We start from the raw sequence: 16928 nt of genomic DNA, 5'->3' as shown, positions 1-16928 counted from the left end.
TACACCCACATACATACATACCCACATTCAACATATAGTGACGTACTAAAAAATCCAAGATGGCCGTACTTCAGTCTTACCAACTTTGAACGTAAAGCACTAATATTAATTCTTTTCAATAAATTGAACAAATTGTCAGTGGGGAGCATTTAAAAATTGTGGATCAGAATAAAACAAACTCTGAAAAAAAGTAAAACAATTTATGCCACGAAAGATGGTATTATGTGCCGTAAATAAAATTTGAAGAACAATTTAAATGGTCATGTCTTAAAAAAAAATTATTCTTAAAAACTACATTACATTCATCATTATTATAATTTCCATTTCTTTTGCTGCACATATTCCTCTTCAATAGATATAGATACGCATGTATAAATATAATTAAAAAGTACAATGAGAAAAGTGAAATTTTATTTTTAACTAACCAAGTAGGCCTAATGAAAATTTAAAAATCATACTTACTTTTCACGACCAATCTCTATACAAAAAAAAAAAATAATAAACTTTAATTTTGTATAATAAGGATTTATTCAACCAAATGAAAGGACAACTTAAGTATTTTTATTATTTCAGGATTAATGGAGAAGGGTGATGTAATTATATATATATATATATATATATATATATATATATATATATATATATATATATATATATATATATATTATATTGTTGTATAACATTATGGAATGCTGACAAGTTGATGTATTGAATCAGCATTACACAATTCTAATATCCCGACTTTTGCCTCAGGACTAAGGGAATACTTCGACAAAGGACAGATTGCAAATAACTTTATTTTATATCTTCATTATACAAATTTAACATAAAGCACAGTTAGGCAACAACAAAAATACACAATGAACAATCAACTGTATTATTTTCTGTGTAACAGCACACTTACTTTATTTTTCTGAAAAATACAAAGTGATATAAAAAGAAAATAACTATGGTTTTGGATAGACATATTATGTTTGCTCCAACATTTGCATCAGCCATAATTCTTAAATTAGTCATTATATTACCAAATTTCCAGACGTCCTCTTCCTTAACCAACCTCTTGATAATGTTTGGTGGCATCATGGGATCCTTTGAGACTAAAAGAAAGACAGAATTTGATTTAACACAGAAATTGTCAATGTTGAAAAGGGATCTGTGCATGTTTAATATAAGAAAGTAATTACACATAGCCCCATTTAACAATAACTGAATTAATTTTTAGTAGAATTATGGTGGACATTATGGTGACAATACTGGACTGGACAATTAATCATGTAAATATCAGTAGAAAAGGGGAGGGGGGAATTAAAACTAAAATAAAAAATATATGATGTTGTACACAGAATGAAAATTAATACTGCATAAATAACATTGTACCGGTATCTAAAATATGACATCAGGCTTTGAAACAGAAATGTTGAAAATAAGCCAAACTTTCAGTGCAATCTAGCTCAAGGATCTGGCAAGTTTTGTAGCAAAATACCACCCTCACAGAATCCTTTGCTTTTGAAGGTACACAAATCTAACTATATCATATTTCGTGAAAAAAAAAATAGTGGTACTGATATAAGACATCATATTATCAGACACTTTCACTTTCCTCTGAATTAATGGTGGCCTCTGATATGCCTGTCTAGCTGGAAGTCATTGTGCAAAATGTTAACCCTCTTGGATGTCGGAGAGGTTGGTGTATCTGAGAGACCAACGAAATAAGCCTCACTGGCTTCTTGGAACATCACGATAGCTAATCCCTGGAAGGGAAACTCTATCGTTAAGTCCTAAGCAACAGAAAAAACACAACTTGAATTTATCAATGATGAGATCGTCTAGCATCCTTGTATTTGAATGTACAGCAATCTCTCTGTAGACATATCATATTTTGTTAAAAAAATAGTGGGTTTTGATATGAGGTGTCTGATCATCAGAGATATTTTCACTTTTCTTAAATTAGCAGTGCCTCTGATGCACCTGTCCTGCTGTATGTCGTGCAAAATGATAACCCTCATGGCCTGGATGGTGGAGAGGTTGGTGTATCGAAAACCAGCCTCCTATGACACACCTTGGGCAATGATTGTGTTGATAAATTGGTCTACACAACTCGCTTCATATGGCTGAATGACAAACAATTAACCACCATTGGGGGGGGGGGGGGAATTACTTATGAATTACTTACATTTAGAGAATCACCTTTCCAAGTATCGTTTATTCCTGTTTGCATTGTCTGGCAATGGTAACCCCAGTCTCAGTCATGTCTACAAAATTCACATTTAAACATAAATAATGCAATTTAACACAGTTCATTACTCAGATTCTACAGAAATTATATTTACCATTAACTGATCTCGTCTCCTTTCGTTGTGGGTTTGTATTCTGCAATTTTATTGTGGTAGAAAGCATTATCCATAACAATAATCGAAGGACCTAAATTTCTCAACCCAACAATAAGCTACCTTTCCACCCACTTCTGGATTGTATTCATGGCACCATAGTAATCTTGGCCAGTCTTCAAATTGGATGCAAAAAGTTAAATCTGCATCTATAAAAGAGACAAGATATTTAGATTCTAGATAGAACACATAATAAAAGTTACTACACTATACATAGTTTAATAGTATTGTAGTTATATTACCAGGTTCCAGCTTGTACAATGACCAGTCTTCCTTCCACAGCAGGTCGATGCATAACTCCTTGAACCTTACCACCAACGATACTGGTTTGCTCCATGAATGTGTTGCAGTCTATGAAATATGCATGGAATTAATAATGTTACAACATTTATTCCCTTTACTATCTTAAAATATTGTAATAAAGCCTGCCATTCATAAAAATCCACGTTTCATCCAGAAAAACAACAGACTTTGGACCCTCACTTTTCATATTTCTCACATATTCTCTTAAAATTAATATTTTTACTTTCTCTTACTAATGTGAGATTGCCCTCTTTTTTCAATTTAAACTACATTTCCTTCAAAACTGTCCTTAATGACGAACGTGATCCTTCAAATGAAGTATGTAATCATAGTTTCCTGTTACATGGCCCAGTACCAGCATGGCTGTTACTCTTTTTCCTGAACAGGAATGAAAATAGTACCGGTAGTGGTAAATAAGAAGTAATTATAAGAGTAAAGTCTGCAGTCTTTTAACTTATTAAAAATTAAAAAAAAAAAAATGTTACTGCCATAATTTTCTTCATCTCGATTCGGTCTATCATATACAAATCTTGCAATGACTTCCTTGGAAAAATTATCTGATGCCAGTTATAGATTGTGGATATTTCTTGTTTTTCCCTGGTGTAGACAGCATATGCCTCTTTTCAGATTTGGTAATAATTATTTCTACTGCATTCTATGAATGCTGTGATAAAAGTATGGAGATTATATATTTTATTTGCAGTATTTACTTACAAATGGCTTTTAAGGAACCCAGAGGTTTTTGCTGTCCTCACATAAGCCCACCATTCGTCCCTATCCTGAACAATATTAATCCAGTCCCTAGCATCATATTCCACCTCCCTCAAAATATTATCCTCCCATCTACGTCTCGGCCTCTCCAAAGGTCTTCAAAGTAACTCTATATGCATTTATGGACTCACTCATTCGTGCTACATACCCTGCCCACATCAAACGTCTGGATTTAATAATGCTAGGTGAAGACTATAATGCTTGCAGTTGTGCGTTGTGTAACTTTCTCCATTTTCCTGTAACTTCATCCCTCTTAGTCCCAAATATTTTCCTAAGAACCTTACACTCTAACACCCTTAATCTCTGTTCCCCTCTCAAAGTGAGAGTCCAATTGAATGCTTTTTATACATACATGCCTGTGGTGTAACAATATCTGGAACAAGTAAACATATAATATGCTCCTTTTTAATTATTCCTATAGCCTTAAAGATTATGGTAATACATTGAAGTACTTGGGACAATAATAAAAATATTCTTCTGCGTTATTGAATACGTATTTTTTTTTTACTTAATTTCTAACACGAATATTTTTATACATACGAAAGGTTATCAGTGATGGGACTTTACTTTATTTGGGACTTGTATTTCTAAGTAAGCTTAAAATTTTTCAAAATTCAGTTGCATGTAAACTCAACCACATGCACTAGTTTATCATGAAGTTGCATTAGATTAGGTTACAGAAAAGTCTTCGTATGTTAAATTATGTGTAAATATTTTTTAACACACTATCATGGATGCATCCTTATGGAATAAGAACTGTACTGATCCCGTCAAATATTATCTATAAAAACAGGTAGGCCTACTTACAAGGGATTTGCAATTCTTGCCATTAGAACCGCTTTGGTTTGACAGATATCTTCATGTTCTGCTTCAGCCTTCAATTGTCTGTACATATTAACCACTGCTCATTGTAAGCTGCTCTGTAACGAAAGTATTTTCTTTCTTGATGTAGGCCTATAAGTTCTTCAGACTCTTTCCTTCTGGACATGTTATAACCTTAAAATAAAGTGATTATTGCATTTTAAAATATGAACTACATTTAACCTAACTTCAATCTTGATTTTATTCACTTTCATTAGACTGAATATTTGTAAGGTTATGTAAAATTATATTACGTAATTCTCCAAAATAACTGCACCATAGGAGACACTGTTTTCCTTTGTTCCACTGACTTCTGTGAGATTTTAACACATGGTTTTAGTTTGGAGCTATAAATACTTTCAACATAGAAGTCATTTGATATCTGTATATTCTAATGGATAGTTGGAAGTTTTTATAACAGCAAACTAATAAACCACGTGTTTATCGCTATATACATCTCTCATAAGCCAGTGAAACATGCCTTCTTTGATGTAGCTTCTCTGGATAATACCTTATATTATGATAAAAATGTAATTGTTATATCATATAATTTATTTTTATATGGATAATGTTTTAAAGTTAAAATAATGCTCTTACCTCAGCAGAATCATCTGTAGGCCTAATTATAAATTTCACTATTCTAGAATATAAGTATGCCTATGTAATATAATATCTTAATACATACTAAATAACAGTGACTCTTAATACAACACAACATTCTAATATGTTAATTTATTGTAACATTGCAATATAATGCTCCAAAATTTCTACTTACCTAGAAACATACAATACCGGTAGTTCTGATAATAGCAATAATTCCACCACATAGTTGTATTATGTGATGTGATGGAAATAGTAACTTCACGTACAACTCGCAATTCCCGGAATATATTATATATATATATATATATGTATATATATATATATATATATATTATAATCGCGATATAAAATACACGCACAATATTACGTTTGAATAAATCTAGTGAATTTTAAATGGAGTAGCAGGTAGGCCTGAATAATAATGCCAAGTGCACCAACATAAGAACTACAAAATGACTAACTATCATGATATCTAGAACATGTGGGTGTTGAAGTAAGTGTTGCCAGTAGTGAAGTGAACCTGGGCGCTGCAAAAACACTAGATTTCAATTGGTGATCACGTAATGGGGGGAAAATGTTGAAGTTGCATCTTAGTACCTCAAGATATGCTGTGCCGACATTAGTTGATTCCCCATATCTGCAAGAAATGAACTCGAATAAAAAAAAAAACATTTTTATTAAAAGTGTGGCTTTGGACTATCTCATTATCACCCTTCAAATATCAACAAGTATAATAAAATAAATGTCAGCAGTGGGATGCGTACCCCTGTAACATAAATTGAATACCACAGCTAGTCGGTCAAATCATACTCCATAGCCAGTCTAGCCAACCGAGATATTTAGAAAATAAACTTCGAATTATTTACCACACGCTATGAATTGAATAATTACATTAACATTTATGAAATTTGTTTTTCGTATATGGGTTTAGGTGTTTATTCAATGCCTCACGGCGGCACAATAACTACTGCTTTACAGCAGGGTTTCAAGGATTGAGTTGGCGACACTGCATCTGTGCCAAGTCAAGGCTTTTTAAGTTCAAATGCATTTCCTCCCCTCACTTCCCCAGTCCCCCATTCCACAGTCCTCACTAAAGCGGCTGTAGGAGTCAACGTACAAAGAAGTTTCGTCTTTTGCGTTACATCAATTTTGTAGAATTTGTTGTTCGTTTCTACACCTAAAGCAACTACATTATGATTTTTATACATTGCATAATGTCTTGTACGAAATTCAGTGACGTAAGCTAGTGAGTGGATATGGGGAAGAGGTCAACAGTCAGTACAAAAGTTACCTGCTAGGCCTATTTGATGAACTGGTAAGTAAAGTCCCATATTGTTAGGAGTAAAATTTGTCCTCGTAACATAGTTTGCTCATGTTAATTATGGTAATGGTCATATAATAATAATAATAATAATAATAATAATAATAATAATAATAATAATAATAATAATAATAATAATAATAATGGTAAGAGTAATAATAATGGTACTAATAATAGAAATGAAAATAAAATAATAATAATAATAATAATAATAATAACAATAATCCCAATAATATTTGTCTTTATTTATTGCCATTTATGTGCTGAACAACAGCCATTGGCCAATAAACGTCGAGCACAGTGTTACAATTCGTACAATAATAAAATGAACAACAATGATACAAATTAACTAAACACAGGGAGATTATTGTACTGCAGGACTCCATTCCGCGGCTCGCGCGGTATTCGCCGGTACCTTATCAGTTATCAGGGTCTGCCTTGCATTTCATACGCGCTCCGTTCCACAGCGTAATAACCTCCCGTTATAACAGTGACAGTAAAAACAAAATACAAGAAATGTTTTCGAATGGTGAATTTAAACAAAAACATACCGTAAATTATTTATAATATTACAATTTTGTGTAGAAGAAGTTTACTATTGATCAGATATTTTGTATTCGACATATAATGGAGAAAAAATGGGAGTATAAGGGTACAGTGCATCAATTATTCATAGATTTCAAAAAGGCATATGACTCGGTTAAGAGAATAGTTTTATATGGTATTCTTATTGAATTTGGTATTCCCAAGAAACTAGTTCGATTAATTAAAATGTGTCTCATTGAAACGTACAGCAGAGTCAGTATAGGTCAGTTTCTGTCAGATGCGTTTCCAATTCACTGTGGTCTAAAGCAAGGAGATGCACTATCACCTTTACTTTTTAACTTCGCTCTAGAATATGCCATTAGGAATGTCCAGGATAACAGAGAGGGTTTGGAATTGAATGGGTTATATCAGCTGCTTGTGTATGCGGATGACGTGAATATGTTAGGAGAAAATCCACAAATCATTAGAGAAAATACGGTAATTTCACTTGAAGGAAGTAAAGAGATAGGTTTGGAAGTAAATCCCGAAAAGACAAAGTATATGATTATGTCTAGTGGCGAGAATATTGTACGAAATGGAAATATAAAAATTGGAAATTTATCTTTTCAAGAGGTGAAACAATTCAAATACCTGGGATCAACAGTAACAAACATGAATGATACTCGGGACGAAATTAAACACATAATAAATATGGGAAATGCCTGTTATTATTCGGTTGAGAAGCTTTTATCATCCAGTCTGCTGTCAAAAAATATGAAAGTTGGAATTTATAAAACAGTTATATTATCGGTTGTTCTTTATGGTTGTGAAACTTGGACTCTCACTTTGAGAGAGGAACATAGGTTAAGGGTGTTTGAGAATAAAGTGCTTAGGAAAGTATTTGGGGCTAAGAGGGATGAAGTTACAGGAGATTGGATAAAGTTACACATCACAGAACTGCACGCATTGTATTCTTCACCTGACATAATTAGAAACATTAAATCCAGATGTTTGAGATGGGCAGGGCAGGTAGCACGTATGAGCGAATGCAGAAATGCATATAGAATGTTAATTGGGAGGCCGGAGGGAAAAATACCTTTGGGGAGGCCGAGAAGATGGGAAGATAATATGAAAATTAGATTTGAGGGAGGTGGGATATGAGGATAGAGACTGGATTAATCTTGCTCAGGATAGGGACGAATGGTGGGCTTATGTGAGGGCGGCAATGAACCTTCGGATTCCTTAAAAGCCAGTAAGTAAGGAAGTATAGAAGAAGTTTACAAATAATATAAAAGCAAATGACAATGCCATAATGTAATACTTCTATAGGTATACATTGAATGGATCGAAATCACATCGATGCAAGTTAACATTTTTAATGCAGCTAGAGACCGGAGAGAGATTGAAATATTCTAAAATAGAAACGTTTGTGGTCTCATGTCCTTCATCGGAATACGAAAGCTGACATTGCTTGAGAAAGATTCACAGTTAATGTCATCTTTAAGAACCTTATATAAAAACAAGTAATCGAATTCTTGACGTCTACATGCAAGCTTCGGCATTTAAGGTACTCATATTTTAGCTCATAGCTATAGCCGGAGTTAATAGACAGAAATCTGTATGAACTAAATGACATAAATTTCCTTTGAATATTTTCCAATTTAGCCGAATCAGTAGTTGCAACAGAGTTCCAAACTACAGATTCATATTATTCGAGTTTTTACCTCACTAATAATAATAATAATAATAATAATAATAATAATAATAATAATAATAATAATAATAATAATAATATAATAATAATAATAATAATAATGAAAATGATTCTGGCAATAATAATAATGTTAATAATAAAAGGAATGCCAATAATAATAATAATAATAATAATAATAATAATAATAATAATAATAATAATATTTTTTATGAATGCCACCAGGTTGTCTTTTCGACATTTGTGGTCTTCTGTCCTGGCCGTGGCTTAGTTCTATCCCACTTCTGAGGTTGGGGCGCCTGGAAGGCGGAGTTACATTACCCCGATGATGTGATAGGATGATTATGATATGTGGTGCCAGGAGAGGTCGTAAATCTAAACTTAACTTAAATTCCAGACCATGGACGAACACAGAAATAATCCCCTTTAAGGGGGCTCATACAGTAGTGTTGCTTCATATTGTAAACCTTTCACAAAATTTTAAATATCTCCGAGATAATTCAGTGGAACTTTCTCATTTTTTGTACACACGTAAGAGGTGTTTGGGCCTCTTATTTGGCATCAACAAATTTATAATTACCTTAATTAATTTATTTTTTTTATTTACACAATTTAAAGGAAATAATTTGCTGCTACATACATAAAGGAAAAACGTAGTATCTTCCCAACCACTTCTCAGATTCTAAATTTATTTTTTATTTCTGACTCCAGAAGTGCAGTGTTAGAGGATGAAACACAGCGTACTTTCTTCGTTACAAAGTTTTTTAACTACATTTTTTTTTATTTTGTCATAAACAAAAAGTCAATTTTATTTTACATTATTTACTTAAAATTTGTGAAATTATAATTATATCTCTAAGAAAGTGGTTCATCCTCTACAGTTTGAATGGCTAAAGATATCGTGACAATTTGAAACAATTTGGACAAATAATTCAAGAGAAATGTTTTTAGATTGAAAAATAGCACCCAATTATTTCGTTTAAATTTTGTAAAAAAATAATGAACTATTATGATAATATTATAAATTTGTTGATGCCAAATGAGAGGCTAAAATGCCACTTATTTGTGTACAAAAAATGAGAAAGATCCACTGAATTATCTTTGAGATATTAACATTTTGTGAAAGGTTTACAATCTGCAGCACCTCTCTTGTATGAACCCTCTTAAGGAAAAATTCCTGTGCTCAAACCGGGAATCGAACTCGGGACCTCATGAACTATAGCCAGAAGCTCTGATCAAAAGATCATGAGGCTGGTGAATAATAATAATAATAATAATAATAATAATAATAATAATAATAATAATAATAACAACACCATTCTGCCATTTTATAGGATATGACATAAGCATTTCCATGGTACGGTAACGAAAGTTTAATTTCCTTTTTACAAAATTCTTTCATTTTTTCTATTAGTGAGTCGAATATAGACGTTACACGTCGCAAACGAACCACCGATATGAAATCACAAATTATGAAATTCAGACTTTGAGTAGGGCCTACATATACTTTCTGAATTCTGAATGTTACACATGTTTCATGCATAGGCCTACAGTTAATAATATACCAAATAGTTGTAGCATAAAATTACTTTGCGCAATAACGCAAAGAAATATTTCATTTACAGCATTTAAAAACAAAATACACTTTGGTAGTACTTTCCGTGTGCTACTGTATTTTGAAATGTTTTAAAATTATTAATAGCTTTTACTTCCATGTTGTCTTCATATTGTATTTCTGTTTTCCAATTTATATTTTAAATGATATCTTTATAATTTGTAACAGGACGTCAATATCAGCTGCCGATGTTCAGGAAATACGGAATCCTGCCGAAATATTGGAAGAAAATATGCTATTGAATTTCCCTCTATAGAACTGAATGCTCAAGACAGTGCATTACAGGTAAGTTGACAGCGATGATCAAATGTTTTCTATACGTGGAAAGTTTCGTTAATTAATTTATTTTGTTTTTATTTTTTTATTATTTTATTGGGTTATTTTACGAAGCTGTATCAACATCTAGGTTATTTAGCGTCTGAGTAATATGAAGGTGATAATGCCGGTGAAATGAGTCCGAGGTCCAGCACCGAAAGTTACCCAGCATTTCTCGTATTGGGTTGAGGGAAAACCCCGTAAAAACCTCAACTAGGTAACTTGCCCCGACCAAAGACGTTATATAGTATACTAGACTCACACGGAGCGCTGTTGTGCTGTCAAAAATTGAAACCAGTCTGCGCATGTTCACGCCGCCATGAAATGGGTAGAAACAGCATTGTCATCAATGTGAGGAATCACTGTATGGCAATAAATCCCTCAAACACACAGCGCTTTTATTGAGAAAAGACAATGGGGGTTTGGCAATTCCATCAGCAGACATCGTAAAGATTTGTAGATTATGTGAATGTTGCATTAGACAGTTGTTAAAGGAAACAAATGGCATGCCACCTAAAGGTCCTGTAGGTCTAAAGATAAAGAGAACTATTCTAGAACAGATAAACATAGGCCTAAATGAAATATTCCCTGAACTGCAGTAACATGTATTAGAAAACGAGTTTCCTGACAATCACATCGTAAGAATTGTATCTTTAACAGTTGAAATGTACACTAAAATTAGATGCCATCACACAGCAAGATCTTACAACGTTAATTTACATAGAACAATTGTCAGGCAGCATCTAACAAAATCCATCCTCTTCATGAATCGATAGGTATGTAACTATATAATCATGTGCATTTTTTGTGCTACTTATTAGTTACCGTTCATTTTTTTTCTGTATGGTTTTTATTTATTTCACTCTTTTCAGGGGTTCCCAGTTCTATTTTTCATTCGGATTTTAAATGTAAATAAAAACCTATGAGTATTATAACATAAATTAAATTGTAATGTAATTGTTAATCTCTAGTCATCTGGCAGCATCTATCAGAAACCATCCTTTCAAGAATTTAGAGGTAGCGCTATGTTGTTATCTTTTCATTTAAAATGAGTTTTTTGGGGTATCTATATTGTCAATTGCACATGAATTTGTTTTGCATTCCAAATATTATCTTTCATTGTGGTTATAAATGTAAATAGTTACCTAACTTATATGAAGGCCTATTATAATATCTTACATTTTAATGTGTTAATTTTTAAGTCATCATCAGGCAGCATTTACCTACCCCCACCCCTTTTCAAGAATCAAGAGGTATGTTGTCTTTTCAAATTGGGTTAAAGTGCTTATTTAAAATTACTTTATATTTGTGAGAGGTCTATGCTGTCATTTGCACAGCAATTTTTGTTGTTTTGTTTTTGCAGATATTCCTAGTGCATTATTTTTCACTGGGGGTTATAAATGCATATAATTCACATACAAATAATCCCTTTATATTTTTCCGGAGATATATATATATATATATATATATATATATATATATATATATATATAATTAAAAAAGCAAGGAATGTCATCTTATTGATATAACATATGTGCATAAAATTACATACTATCACTCCGCAAGCAATGATATATATTTATTTAAAATAACAATATATCATGTAAAGAAATCCACTCATAAAAAGTATGTTTTTTTTTACATAATGTGATTATGTTTAGTTTTTAGGTCCTCATGTTACCTATTATTTGCAATGTAGTAGATACAGTTAGGCTACTTTTTATAATATTGATAGCATTCCCTTTATTAATTGAAGAATGACTTATAAATGCGATTGTAATTTTGCTACCTTTGCACATTACATTTTGCGTGGTTACTTATGTCCTGTGGTCTAAAAGTACCGGTAGTATAATTTTCGATTCTCTAAAACTTAACATCACATTTTTATTTCACTTAAGAATTTGATTATAATAAGAACTTGTGTAATCAAGGTGCATGTATTTACGTCTTGTGATGTAAGAGTAATGTATGTTAATATAATTTTCCATTCTCTGAAACCTAACAATATGCTGATTAACGTAAAATTATACATTCTATAATGTGTATTGCGTAGGCCTATTTATGGATGTATGAGCATGTTTTCTATCAATTACTGTGTACGTATTTTCTTTCCTTTGCTCTGACCCATATCAATGAAACTTTCGTCCAAATTTTACGTTAAACGTCGAAAATGGACATAATCTGTCAATTTTAGATCATCACGGCGTTAAAATGTGTGATTTACGTACTGCTATGATGCGTCTGCTCTCCTACATCATGGCGGCAAGCGCAACGTTCAATTTGCCCCAGTTTCCTCGTTCCGCGCAGCCGAGACTGTAGGGGCTTGGCCCCGACCGGGATTCGAACCCGGGCCACCTGGTTTCGCAGCCAGACGCGCTGACCGTTACTCCACAGGTGTGGACTCGTTAATTTATCTTACCCGAAAGTGACTTAAGTTAGAAATGTCTCTCTTCATCCACGATGTTACAGAAATACTTAAGCGATACTACTTTTACATCACAGTTTCTGAACAATTGTCTGCCGCATAAAATAATGTTTATTGCGCTTTGGAGATTCTGGTGTCCGACATATGTACCGAATTAAAAAGATTCCATTGATTTACTGATGCCACCGTGTTTTTACTTCGTACATACTTCAATTTTTTTACTTACAGTAATTAAAAATGTATCTTTAGATACTGACATGTGTTTAATATCTTGCCAATATGCATAGGACATCCGGTAAGCCTAGTATAAATTTTGTCTTTAAGAGTAACATTTTTAACTTATAATGAGACAAAGGATTTTCGGTCCCTACACAGCAACAAGATGTCGCGTTCCTTAGCGTATGTAAAGAGCGTAGCAATGAGTTCAATGACCTCCCTGCAACTGATGCACAGTGTGCAATCACAGTCTAGTATATACAGTCACGAAGCTTGAGGTGTGGGGGTGCTAGGAACAATAGACTGTACCGGTACTATTTCGCATTGTCTGTAATAAGGCGATATAAGCGATCCTAGTGGTTAGCAACTATCTATGGATGCATATTTACTACGTGTTGAGCTTCGTATATACACTCACGAAGCTTGAGGTGTGAGGGTGCTAGGAAAAACAGACTGTACCGGTACTATTTCGCATTGTCTGTAATGAGGCGATATAAGCGATCCTAGTGGTTAGCAACTATCTATGGATGCATATTTACTACGTATTGAGCTTCGTGACTGTATATACTAGACTGTGGTGCAATAATGCAAATCTAGCTGCAAATTAATAACTTCTCTGCATTCTAACGGATTGTTATGAAATTTTGTACAGACTTAGGTAGCACATATTTTCTGTGTACGAACTCTGACTACGTTTCTGTAAGAGGAACTACCTCTTTATAGGGGATGGTTTTAGATAAAAGTAATAATTTCTCTAACAGATTTTTATGAAACGTTGTACGGAAGTTACAGGTAGAATATATATTTTTTGTGTGGAAACTATATTTACGGTTCCATAAGAGGAAGTACCCCTTCACAGGGGGTGCATTGACACAAAGATTAACTACTCCCCAACATAACAAATTTTTATGAAACTTTGCACAGATGTTACAGGTAGCATATTTTTTTTTGTACAAATTCTGATTACATCTGTATGCTACCTGTAGTCCTAATTGTTGTACAAAGTTTCATAAAAATATTATTATATTATATTATATTTATTTTGTCTAAATGCACCACTATAAAGGGACAGTTCCTCTTATAAAACATAGTCAGACTTGTAGACAAAAAATATAATCCACTTGTAACTTCTGTATGAAGTTCCATAAAAATCTGTTAGATAGGAAAGAAGTTACTAATTTTGTTTGAATGTATCCCTATAATTTGGTAGTTCATCTTACGGAACCGTAAATATAGTTTCTGCACAAAAATATATGCCACCTGTAATTTCGTACAATGTTTCATAAAAATCTATTAGATAGGAAAGAAGTTATTAATTCTGTCTAAATGCAACAGCTATAAAGGGATAGTTTTTCTTGTGCAAACGTAATCAGAGTTTGTACACAAAACATATGTGCCACCTGTAAGTCATGTACAAAGTTGCTTAATAATCCGTTAAAATACAGAGAAGTTATTAATTTTGTCCAGTTAGTGATTTGCGTTCTGATTCACTATGCGTTTGTTAAGGTTAGATAAAAATGTGTCCAATGTATTTTTAACCTGATATTCGACGTCATGTGAATAACTTGGAGGCCTAAAACACACTCACACAGTGATTAAAAACTTCCTTATTCCATGATTATTTTTTGCTGTTAAGCCAAACTTGGAACAGATACCGTATGCCCCACCACTAAAAAAAATTAATTGCTGATAAATGCGCAAGAACGCTCAAATTTCAAAACAAGGATTCAACACTGTAAATAATGCTGTATTAAATGGTAAAAGAATTGTTGCAACCGGACGTGACCGGCTATACTAAAATTCACATTATATTTGGAGAACTTTAAAAATATTTTTTTTTTCAATTGTAATATTTAAACCGTACTGTAAGAATAATAGTAATATGCGTTACAAGAGCGGTATGTTGACGTTTTCATGTTCGAGGAAAAGATTGAAAAAGCGAAACGTAGTTGAGCTTTTTTAATTTCCGAGAACATGAAAACAAACATACCGCTCGTGTATCGTACATTATTTTGTGCGAAGATCGTCTATTACATACCTGAAAGAGGAATTTCTAATTAGTTGCAATGAAATCTCCATCTTGGTTTCTGTTCAATGACGGCAACTTTGGAAAACAAATATATCTACTTCAACATTGTTCCTATAAAATGTTTTCTGTGTTTACTATACTCCAGCAGGCCGTGATATACGTCTGTCTTTTTTTTCCTCAGTCTATAAATGCGAACTTAAAACAAACGGTAAGGTTATGTAATGATTTATTTTTCATTTTAATACTTTAAGAAAATGATTTATTTCTGCACATTGAAATTATAACAAAATTATTTATTTCTGCACATTAAAATTAATTGTCACATTTGTACAGTTATTCAGAGTCACTGGAGCACCACCACCAGTTTTTTCTATTGTGAAACTTTTTTGCATGAATATTGATTTTCCAGTTTCCGTCGAAGTTGAAGCATTAGCACTATAGATGGCAGCATTTGATAAACCCTCCGTCTGGCAGGAAGTCGATGCACTGGAGACTGTGGTTGCAGTTTCGTGAATCCTAGTACCAATGTTGCTTTTGTCGTGCAAAATATTTAAAAACAATAATTAACAGTGCAATTTAGGTGAAATTGCAGTGGTAAGTTTCCAATTTATAATTATTACTATATTCAACGTCTTTAAAAATAATATGTTAAAAGCCTAAAGCAGTATAATGAATATGACGCTTAAGAGGTAAGAATAGGGAAATTGTTATGTGTGTTACGTTGGGAATACTGAATGTGGTTTTCACACTTACCGCGTATTGGTTTTGTGCGGAAAGCAAGCAAATATGCACGATCTCGCACAAAAATACTTTACAAACTTGTAATTGAAGTTATATTAGTAAGAACATACCTATCTGAACAGATTCCATGTCTTACAACACAATAAATCACTAACAATTGGCTCTTTTTCACGCATAAGTTATATTAACCTTCTCTGTCTACGACTGAACCGGAGCGAGAAGTGTTAGGAAGAATTCATAGTTCATACTCTTCTAAATATAGCTTGCCGCTGATAAAACAGTAAAGGCTATTACTTACAACATTCTTTAAATGTTAAAGAACATGAATTCATATTCACCTCTGCCTAGGCTTGCCAACCGACCTGTATTTCCCAGGACAGTCCCGATTAAGATCATTGCGTCCCGAGTCCCGAAATAAACTTGCACACGCACCAAATGTTCCGATTACATGACATATGAGACATTTACAGCTGATTTTCGTTCCCCTCATATTGTTGGATTTAGTCTGGATTGGAAGATATTTCCGCACGGTCTCATACAGTCGAAATGGAGAAATGACCAGTGCGCATGTCCGAGGCAGAAATTTAATTCTCGTTGATGTGTCAACAGAGTGACAGATGCAATGATCGTAATTAATACACAATTAGAACAGGTTTGAAAATGTTAAATGTTATGTTTTATTTAACGATGCTCGCAGCTGCCGAGGTTATATCAGCGTCGCCGGTGTGCCGGAATTTTGTCCCGCAAGAATTCTATTATATGCCAGTAAATATACTGACATGAGCCTGTCGCATTTAAGCACACTTAAATGCCATCGACCTGGCCCGGGATCGAACCCGCAACCTCGGGGCATAGAAGGTCAGCGCTATACCAACTGCGCCAACCAGGCCGACGACAGGTTTGATCACAGGATACTTACTGAATCATCTATCCTCTGTGCCGATCTTATGCACTTGACTTTAGTTTGGCGCCATTCAGTATTACGTCCACTTTGTTCCACTTGATGCGTCATTTATTCGTTTCGGCGGAAAAGTGGGAAAAAAAAGAAAAAATTATACGACCACTTTTACGATAATAACGAGGACAACAATAAAGACTTGTAAAA

The 16928-nt window shown here is 33.3% G+C and overlaps 1 protein-coding gene and 1 long non-coding RNA gene across 10 annotated transcripts in view; one reads left to right on the top strand and one right to left on the bottom strand.

The window, feature by feature from the left end:
* LOC138694236 (uncharacterized) overlaps positions 1 to 16928 on the top strand; it is a 120602-nt gene that overhangs the window by 14138 nt on the left and 89536 nt on the right. For 2 of the 8 annotated variants that reach the window (XM_069817785.1, XM_069817791.1), the window contains exons 1-2: positions 6013 to 6240; positions 10266 to 10382. The exons of 1 other annotated variant lie outside the window; for it this stretch is intronic. The gene's annotated coding sequence lies outside the window, so the exon portion shown is untranslated. Of the gene's footprint in view, positions 1 to 6012; positions 6241 to 10265; positions 10383 to 15491; positions 15677 to 16928 lie in introns of those variants that run through there. 5 more of the 8 variants (XM_069817777.1, XM_069817790.1, XM_069817796.1 and 2 more) reach the window with 4 other exon arrangements.
* LOC138694220 (uncharacterized) lies at positions 778 to 5225 on the bottom strand. Of its 2 annotated transcripts, none has more exons than XR_011330866.1 (6): positions 5098 to 5225; positions 4269 to 4457; positions 2630 to 2738; positions 2331 to 2536; positions 2174 to 2252; positions 778 to 1097 (listed from the first exon to the last, which is right to left on the bottom strand). It is a non-coding gene; the product is annotated as an uncharacterized lncRNA (long non-coding RNA). The 2 variants fall into 2 exon arrangements; XR_011330872.1 differs by having other exon boundaries at positions 4269 to 4441; positions 5094 to 5219.

This window comes from Periplaneta americana, chromosome 2, assembly GCF_040183065.1.
Source record: "Periplaneta americana isolate PAMFEO1 chromosome 2, P.americana_PAMFEO1_priV1, whole genome shotgun sequence".
NCBI lineage: Eukaryota > Metazoa > Arthropoda > Insecta > Blattodea > Blattidae > Periplaneta > Periplaneta americana.
The sequence above is the reverse complement of the archived record's forward strand: the minus strand, read 5'-3'. Positions and strand labels throughout refer to the sequence as shown.